Raw genomic sequence first — 9,941 nt, 5'->3', positions numbered from 1 at the left:
CCAATGTTCATCGCAGCACTGTTTATAATAGCCAGGATATGGAAGCAACCTAGATGTCCATCAGCAGATGAATGGATAAGAAGGCTGTGGTACATATACACAATGGAGTATTACTCAGCCATTAAAAAGAATACATTTGAATCAGTTCTAATGAGGTGGATGAAACTGGAGCCTATTAAACAGAGTGAAGTAAGCCAGAAAGAAAAACACCAATACAGTATACTAATGCATATATATGGAATTTAGAAAGATGGTAATGATAACCCTGTATGCAAGACAGCAAAAGAGACACAGATGTATAGAACAGTCTTTTGGACTCTGGGAGAGGGCAAGGGTGGGATGATTTGGGAGAATGGTATTGAAACATGTATATTATCATATGTGAAATGAATTGCCAGCCCAGGTTTGATGCATGATACAGGATGCTCGGGGCTGGTGCACTGGAATGACCCAGAAGGATGGTATGGGGATGGGGGTGGGAAGAGGGTTCAGGATGGGGAACACATGTACACCTGTGGCGGATTCATGTCAATGTATGGTAAAATCAATACAATATTTTAAAGTAAAGAAAAAATATATATAAAATTCATGGGACCAAATCATCAGAGATATCCGCATTTTTGTTAAGTTTTATTTCCTGGAGCTTTACAAGATTCTCACAATGAACACCAGAGAAAACTCCCCTCATGCTTCTAGAAAGCTGCATGGGGAAATGAATCATTTCACAATATGCCAGATTATTCTGTTCTTCTGAACATAGTCTGCCCTGTGGAGAAACTAACTGAGACAGACCTACTAGGACTTTATCAGAGCCTAACTGACCAGGGAGAAGGGAAATGCCCAATTTCGTCTCACTCTAGTCCATCCTGTCCCACTAAGTGAAAAAGAAAAACAGAAACCAATGAGTACCTGTGAAGTCACAAACCAGACTCACTAAAAGATTGACACTCAATCGTGGAACTAGAGAACACTTCCCCTCCCCCCACACCTTATCACCACATTACTGAAGTCTTACATTACAGCAGTTCTTTTTACCCAATTAGTGCCCCATTACTTAAAAAAAAAAAAAAAATTACAACACACACTAAAAGACAAAAAAACACAGTTTGAAGAGATACAGCAAGCATCAAGACCAGACCCAGATATGGCAGGGATATTGAAATTATGAGACCAGGAACCTAACACAGCTCTAAATAATATGCTAAGGGCTCTAGTGGATAAAGTAGACAATACGCACAATAGATGGGCAATGTAAGGAGAGAGATGGAAATCCTAAGAGAACCAAAACAAAATGCTAGAGGTAAAAACACTATAATAAGTGCAGATAAAATCAAAACTTTTGTTTTTCTTGTTCTTAATCTAACAGATAAATTTGTTAGATTAGTTAAGATTAATTAATTACGGAGAAGGCAATGGCACCCCACTCCAGTACTCTTGCCTGGAAAATCCCATGGACGGAGGAGCCTGGTGGGCTGCAGTCCATGGGGTCATGAAGAGTCAGACACGACTGAGTGACTTAGCAGCAGCAGAGCCATGGCCTCAGGTGCAGGAAGGACTTTGAGCCGGCCCTTCTCGACCCCCGCGCCCCCACCACTAGCCGCCTGGGGGCCAGCTTCCTTCTGCTCTAGGTCTTCGCCCCTCAGATACTGTTGACTCTTGATTCCAGGAGAAAAAAAAATCCTGATGATGTGCTTCTGTTGTAAATTTTTGACAGTTTTACACAGAAAAAAAAAAAAAGATTAATTAATTAGCAAAATGTATTAACTATACACACATATATATGCTTATGTGTACTTATATACATAATACCTACTACTTATATACATAATACCTAGATACATTATATCTACTACTGTGGGCAGGAATCCCTTGAAGAAATGGAGTAGCCATCATGGTCAACAAAAGAGTCTGAAATGCAGTACTTGGATGCAGTCTCAAAAACAACAGAATAATCTTTGCTCATTTCCAAGGCAAACCATTCAATATCACAGTAATCCAAGCCTATGCCCCAACCAGTAATGCTGAAGAAGCAGAAGTTGAACGGTTCTATGAAGACCTATAAGACCTTTTAGAACTAACACCCAAAAAAGGATGTCCTTTTCATTATAGGGGACTGGAATGCAAAAGCAGGAAGTCAAGAAACACCTGGAGTAACAGGCAAATTTGGCCTTGGAGTACGGAATGAAGCAGGGCAAAGACTAACAGAGTTTTGCCAAGGAAATGCACTGGTCATAGCAAATACCCTCTTCCAACAACACAAGAGAAGACTCTAAACATGGATATCACCAGACGGTCAACAATGAAATCAGATTGATTATATTCTTTGCAGCCAAACATGGAGAATCTCTATACAGTCAGCAAAACAAGACCGGGAGCTGGCTGTGGCTCAGATCATGAACTCCTTATTACAAAATTTAGACTTAAATTGAAGAAAGTAGGGGAAACCACTAGACCATTCAGGTATGACCTAAATCAAATCCCTTATGATTATACAGTGGAAGTGAGAAATAGATTTAAGGGACTAGATATGATAGACAGTGCCTGATGAACTATGGACGGAAGTTTGTGACATTGTACAGGAGACAGGGATCAAGAGCATCCCAATGGAAAAGAAATGCAAAAAAGCAAAATGGCTGTCTGGGAAGGCCTTACAAATAGCTGTGAAAAGAAGAGAAGTTAAAAGCGAAAGAGATAAGGAAAGATACAAGCATCTGAATGCAGAGTTCCAAAGAACTGCAAGGAGAGATAAGAAAGCCTTCCTCAGCAATCAATGCAAAGAAATAGAGGAAAACAACAGAATGGGAAAGACTAGAGATCTCTTCAAGAAAATTAGAGATACCAAGGGAACATTTCATGCAAAGATGGGCTCAATAAAGGACAGAAATGGTATGGACCTAACAGAAACAGAAGATATTAAGAAGATGTGGCAAGAATACACAGAAGAACTGTACAAAAAAGAGCTTCACGACCCAGATAATCATGATGGTGTGATCACTCACCTAGAGCCAGACATCTTGGAATGTGAAGTCAAGTGGGCCTTAGAAAGCATCACTACGAACAAAGCTAGTGGAGGTGATGGAATTCCAGTTGAGCTATTTCAAAACCTGAAAGATGATGCTGTGAAAGTGCTGCACTCAATATGCCAGCACATTTGGAAAACTCAGCAGTGGCCACAGGACTGGAAAAGGTCAGTTTTCATTCCAATCCCAAAGGAAGGCAATGCCAAAGAATGCTCAAACTACTGCACAATTGGACTCATCACACATGATAGTAAAGTCATGCTCAAAATTCTCTAAGCCAGGCTTCAGCAATGCATGAACCGTGGACTTCCAGATGTTGAAGCTGGTTTTAGAAAAGGGAGAGGAACTAGAGATCAAATTGCCAATATCCACTGGATCATCAAAAAAGCAAGAGAGTTCCAGAAAAACATCTATTTCTGCTTTATTGACTATTGCAAAGCCTTTGACTGTCTGGAAAATTCTGAAAGAGATGGGAATACCAGACCACCCGACCTGCCTCTTGAGAAACCTATATGCAGGTCAGAAAGCAACAGTTAGAACTGGACATGGAACAACAGACTGGTTCCAAATAGGAAAAGAGTGCATCAAGGCTGTATATTGTCACTCTGCTTATTTAACTTATATGCAGAGTACTTCATGAGAAACGCTGGGCTGGAAGAAGCACAAGCTGGAATCAAGATTGCCGGGAGAAATATCAATAATCTCAGATATGCAGATGACACCACCCTTATGGCAGAAAGTGAAGAGGAACTAAAGAGCCTCTTGATGAAAGTGAAAGAGGAGAGTGAAAAAGTTGGCTTAAAGCTCAACATTCAGAAAACGAAGATCATGGCATCCAGTCCCATCACTTCATGGGAAATAGATGGGGAAACAATGGACACAGTGGCTGACTTAATTTTTTGGGCTCCAAAATCACTGCAGATGGTGATTTCAGCCATGAAATTGAAAGACGTGTACTTCTTGGTAGGAAAGTTATGACCAACCTAGATAGCATATTCAAAAGTAGAGACATTACTTTGCCCACAAAGGTCCATCTAATCAAGGCTATGGTATTTGCAGTGGTCATGTATGGTTGTGAGAGTTGGACTGTGAAGAAAGCTGAGTGCCGAAGAATTGATGCTTTTGAACTGTGGTGTTGGAGAAGACTCTTGAGAGTCCCTTGGACTGCAAGGAGATCCAACCGGTCCATTCTAAAGGAGATCAGTCCTGGGTGTTCATTGGAAGGACTGATGCTAAGACTGAAACTCCAATACTTTAGCCACCTCATGCGAAGAGTTGACTCATTGGAAAAGACCCTGACTCTGGGAGGGATTCGGGGCAGGAGGAGAAGGGGACGACAGAGGATGAGATGGCTGGATGGTATCACCAGCTTGATGGACATGGGTTTCGGTAGACTCCGGGAGTTGGTGATGGACAGGGAGGCCTGGCATGCTGGGATTCATGGGGTTGCAAAGAGTCGGACACAACTGAGTGACTGAACTGAACTGAACTGATACTTACATAAGGGAAACAAATGACAGCTGCAATACACGGGATGGAAGGGAGGAAATAGGATTATTTTGTTGTTATAAGTCACTACGACTACCTGTGAAGTGGTACAGTGGTATTTGAAAGTGGCCTCAAATTAGTTGTAAAGGTATATTGCCAACTCTAGGGTAATCACTAAAGTGTGAAAAGGTTAGTTACTCAGTCATGTCTGACTCTTTGCAGTCCCATGGAATGTAGCCCATCCAGCTCCTCTTGTACATGAAATTTTCCAGGCAGGAATACTGGAGTGGGTAGCCTTTCCCTTCTCCAGGGGATCTTCCCAACCCAGGGATCAAACCTGGGTTCCCTGCATGAAGGCAGAATCTTTGCTGCTAAATAGGGAAGTCAACAACTAAATAATATGGGAACTATGAGAAAATTTAAAAAACAAGTATATCTGATGAGACCATAAGAATATTAGAGTAAATATAACTAAGAAAGGAGAGACAATAGATTCATATAAAATACTAAATTAAAACCAAAAATAGCAGAAAAAGAACAGAAAACAGAGTAAGAACAAAGAACTTATGTAACAGAAAGAAGGTAGTAACAAACATGAAAGATATTAAAATTATTCCAGCTATATTAACCATCACTTTGAAAGTCACTGTTTTAAATGCACCAATTAAAAAACAGAGATTGTCAATGTGTATCGTCAAACAATACCTACCTATATGTTGCCTCCATAAAGTGAAAGTGAAAGCCGCTCAGTTATGTCCAACTCTTTGCGACCCCATGGTCTGGCTCCTCTGTCCCTGGAATTCTCTAGTCCAGAATACTGGAGTTGGTAGCCATTCCCTTCTCCAGAGGATCTTCCCAACACAGGGATTGCAGGTCTCCTGCATTGCAGGTAGATTCATAAAACTCACCTCCATAAAACTCACTTTAAATACAAAGACAATTTTAATACAGATGAAAAGTAAATGAGTGGAAAGAGATACTCTATGCTAATACTAATCAAAAGAGAGCATGAGTAGCTACATTAATTTCAGATCAAGCAGACATCAGAACAAGGAAAGCTCAGGGATAAAGAGCGGAATTGTGTGTGTGTGCATGCATAATATATGCTCAGTTGTGTCTGACTCTTTGCGACCGTATGGACTGCAGCCTTCCAGGCTCTTCTGTCCATGGGTTTCAGGCAAGAATACTGGAGTGGGTTGCCGTTCCCTACTTCAAGGGATCTTCCTGGCCCAAGGATAGGACCCTTGTCTGCCTGCGTCTCCTGCGTTGCAGGCAGATTCTTTAGCACTGCACCACCTGGGAAGCCCCATAACGAGTGGCGTTACATAATGATAAAGGGGTCAATTATCCAGGAGGACATAACAGTCCTTAATGTGTATGCACCTAACAACAGAGCCTCAAATTGCATGAGTCAAAAACTGATAGAACTGCAAGAAATAGATGAATCCACTTTCACAGTTGGAGACTTCAATACCCCTCTATTATAAATAGATCCAGTAGGCAGCAATTCAGTAAAGGACGTAATTGAATTCAACAACACCCTCAATCACCTGAATATAATGGATATCTACAGACTATATTCTCCAACAGGATATACATTTTTCTCAAGCCAAGAGCATCCACTACATTATTTTCTTTTCTTTTCTTTTCTTTTTTTTTTGCTAAACTCTTAAAATTTTTAATATGCTACTTTAACTGTGAAATAGTTTAAGTCTGAGAACTCTGTAAGAGTCCATGATGCCTCAGTACTGTACCTTAAATAAATTTTTTTCTGCCCTTCAGAACTAGAATTTTTCTGCTTGTATATGTCAAATGGAACCATAGTAGGCTGCTATAGTGGATTGAATGGTGGTTCCTAAAACCAAGTAAATGTGACTTTGTTTGAGCAAAGAATATTTCCAGATGTGATCATGTGCTGATGTGAAGGATCTTGAGATGAGATCATCCCAGATTAGCCAGGTAGGATCTTAATCCAATGACAGGTGTCCTGATAAGAGACAGAAGAGAAGACACAGACACACAAAGAGAAGACAAGGTGACAACAGAGGTATAAATTGGAGTAATGTGGTCAAAACAGCCGAAGAATGCCTGGAGCCAGCAGAAGCCAGAGGAATTCTCCCATAGGACATAGAGAGAGAAAGACGCTCAGCTTACACCTTGATTTCAGGCCTCTGGCCTCCAGAACTATGAAAGAAGAAATCCCTGTTGCTTTAAACCACCTAATTCATGATAATTTGTTACAGACTCCCTAAGAAACTATTCAATAATACAGCTGTCCATTTCATGCCTGTAGATCTGACTGATTACCAATTAACCATTGTTATAAATCCTTGCAGGGACTCTGCCCCTAGGGTTCTTATTATAACTCTGCCCACTGTTTTCCTGATGGTTAAGTTTCAACCTGGCTTCTAGCACTGGGGATTGCATTATTCCCTTTAAATCAGGCTGTCAGATATCACTGCAGCCACCACTGTCATCTCCAGTTTTCATGGAACAGCCACCACAAATTTTTCAAGGATGCTAGTAATCCACTTATGCTCGTATTTGTTAAAGCCTTGGTGAAGATCCTTTTTTTGTGCAGTGTAGACACCATTAAGACATGTCTGAGAAAGCTGCACATAACACTGCAACAAATCTTCCTGAGTAATGTTTTCCAGTGAAGTTCAGGCATTTCAAACTCACTGATACAGGCTGAGTTTTGAGTTTGCTGCTACTGCTGCTAAGTCGCTTCAGTCGTGTCCAACTCTGTGCGACCGCATAGACGACAGCCCACCAGGCTCTGCCATCCCTGGGATTCTGCAGGCAAGAATGCTGGAGTGGGTTGCCATTGAGTTTAGGCTCCAGGTAACATATCCAGCAATTCTCACAGCTTCAAGCCGACACATTAAATCCTGAATTCTAGGCAAGAACTTCAATTTGGCTTGATACAATCTTGTGTTTTACCCCTTTTAGTCTCATACCCTTACAAAAATTCTTGCATGGACACCCCTGGCTCTAAGTAAGAATAAACACAATCCTGCAACTCTTTCGGTATACAGTACAGGCTAACTCATACCAGACTGTACCTTTTTCTTCCTCACCAGTATACTTACCTTAGCAGGAAATCTAACCTAGGTGCACATCTAAGTGACAACTCTACACACCTTACAGTTAGGTTCCAGGCTTAATCCTTACCATCTCTTCTCTCTATAAACAGGAGATAATTTCTTTAAAGTTTTCTTAAGGGCTTTCCAAATTTCTCTCTGGATCTGTGTTGGACATTCAAGATTTTCAATATATCCTTTTCTTTATGGATTCTCTCTAGTGTAAGAAAGACCATCTTATGACACAATCTTTGTTATCAAACTAATTGCCTCAGCCCTTTGACCTCCCTAAGCTTATCTTCCATCTTCACCCCATTCCATGCCTCCACTGGTGATGCACTGAGAAATCATGATGTTATTGCACTCTCCATATTCAGTTCAGTTCAGTCGCTCAGCTGTGTTCAACTATTTGCGACCCCATGGACTGCAGCATGCCAGGCCTCCCTGTCCATCACCAACTCTTGGAGTTTACTCAAACTCCATGTCCATTGAGTCGGTGATGCCATCCAACCATCTCATCTTCTGTCATCCCCTTATTCTCCCACCTTCAATCTTTCCCAGCATCAGGGTCTTTTCAAATGAGTTAGTTCTTCGCATCAGGTGGCCAAAATAATGGAGTTTCAGCTTCAGCCTCAGTCCTTCCAATGAATATTCAGGACCGATTTCCTTTAGGATTGACTGGTTGGATCTCCTTGCAGTCCAAGGAACTCTCAAGAGTCTTCTCCAACACCACAGTTCAAAAGCATCAATTCTTTGGTGCTCAGCTTTATAGTCTGCATATTCTATATGTTCTATATACTCTGCATATATTCTATATATTCCGCATATTACTAGTGTACCATTTCCTGGATGAAGGGTACCTTCATGCTCCTTAAACCTGTGAGCAGCTCAAGCCTAGGATTACATTTTAAAATCCATTTGCTGGGACTACAACTGGTACCAATTACTGTTTTGTTCAGGGTTCAGAAGGAACCTGTTAGCAGACTCAAACTGGCTAATTTGAGAAGTACTTAGTAAAAGGACTATTTACAAAGATGACATGGTTTAAGGAAATAAAAAGGTGAAGCACCTTAACCTAACTACAAAAGAACGTCATTATGACCCGTAAGCTGAAGAAGTAAAAAGAAGGAATGATCCTCAGAACTCAAAGAGAGTTGTAGAACGGGAGGGTTGGCCATCCAACTAGAGCTGGCATCTGGGGGCGATAAAAGAAGTCACTTGCCAACAACTGACCAAAAGCCAGGGGAATAAATATCCCTACCTCTTTCTCTCAGACCTCAAACTTCCTTCTGATGCTTCCTATTGATCAAATCCTACTAAGTGATATTATTTACTCATTGGGGCAGTGCTTAAAGATAAGCCTCCGAGGGCACAAAGCTGAGAAGGGAAGGAAAAAGGGAAGAGATGAAAAGGCACATGAAGACTATCCAGGGAAACCAAATACTATTACATTTTTTTGGATTTGGTTTGTTAATGTTTTATTTAGGATTTTTGCATCTATATTCAGAGAGAAATTGGCCTATCGTTTTCTTTCTCGTGTTATCCTTGTCCAATTTTGATATCAGGGATACGCTGGTCTCATGAGGTGGGGAGTATTCATTCTTTTTATATATATTAGAAGAATATCTCTTAGAATCAGAATCTTTCATTCCTTCGTTGCTCAAAAGTGACACGAGATGATCTACCTAAATTACATAGAGCAAAAGCATTGTTACATAATCCTGCCTCACTTCAAATGGTTGGAGAATTGCCATCACCCACCCAGTGTTCCTGGAAGGACAAGAGAAACAGTATTTTCTACTTCTTGACTCATTTCTCTCTTTTTTCATTTTGAAGGTTTTCTGAGTCAAGAACTGTGAAGTATCTGAAATGTTACCCTAACCACAAGCTAACAAGTTTGGTGCCGCATGTTCATAAACGACAGGAGAAGACATGAAACTCCTGGGTCAGAGATAAAGCACAATTTATTGTTCACAGAAACAACAGCAGCCAGAATATCAGCATTTTGCCCTAATTCCCTCAGGGTGAGACAGGCACACAGTGAGCTGCTTTACAGGTTGAGAATGCGGGCTGAGAGATGCTGAGTCTTTTATAGGGAACAGTAAACAGTATCTCTGTCTTCTAAGACTGCTTGTTTTACAAGTATCCTTGGAAAAAAAGAACTAAGTACTTCTACTCAAAAGACATGCAGAAACGTTAAAAACCTGTGGAGAACTGTTTCCCAATTGACTTTTTGTTTTAAACCTACTTTCATACCTAATGTAGAGATTATTAATTTATATTGTGAAAAGCAATTTACCAAAATAACTTCTTTTGCTCTGTTATTTTTCTTCTCAATTTTATCCTTGAT

The sequence above is a fragment of the Bos grunniens genome, chromosome 4 (genome assembly GCF_055505025.1).
Source record: "Bos grunniens cultivar Pamir isolate PY7600 chromosome 4, Bosgru_T2T1.0, whole genome shotgun sequence".
NCBI lineage: Eukaryota > Metazoa > Chordata > Mammalia > Artiodactyla > Bovidae > Bos > Bos grunniens.
This window is presented reverse-complemented; position numbering follows the sequence as displayed.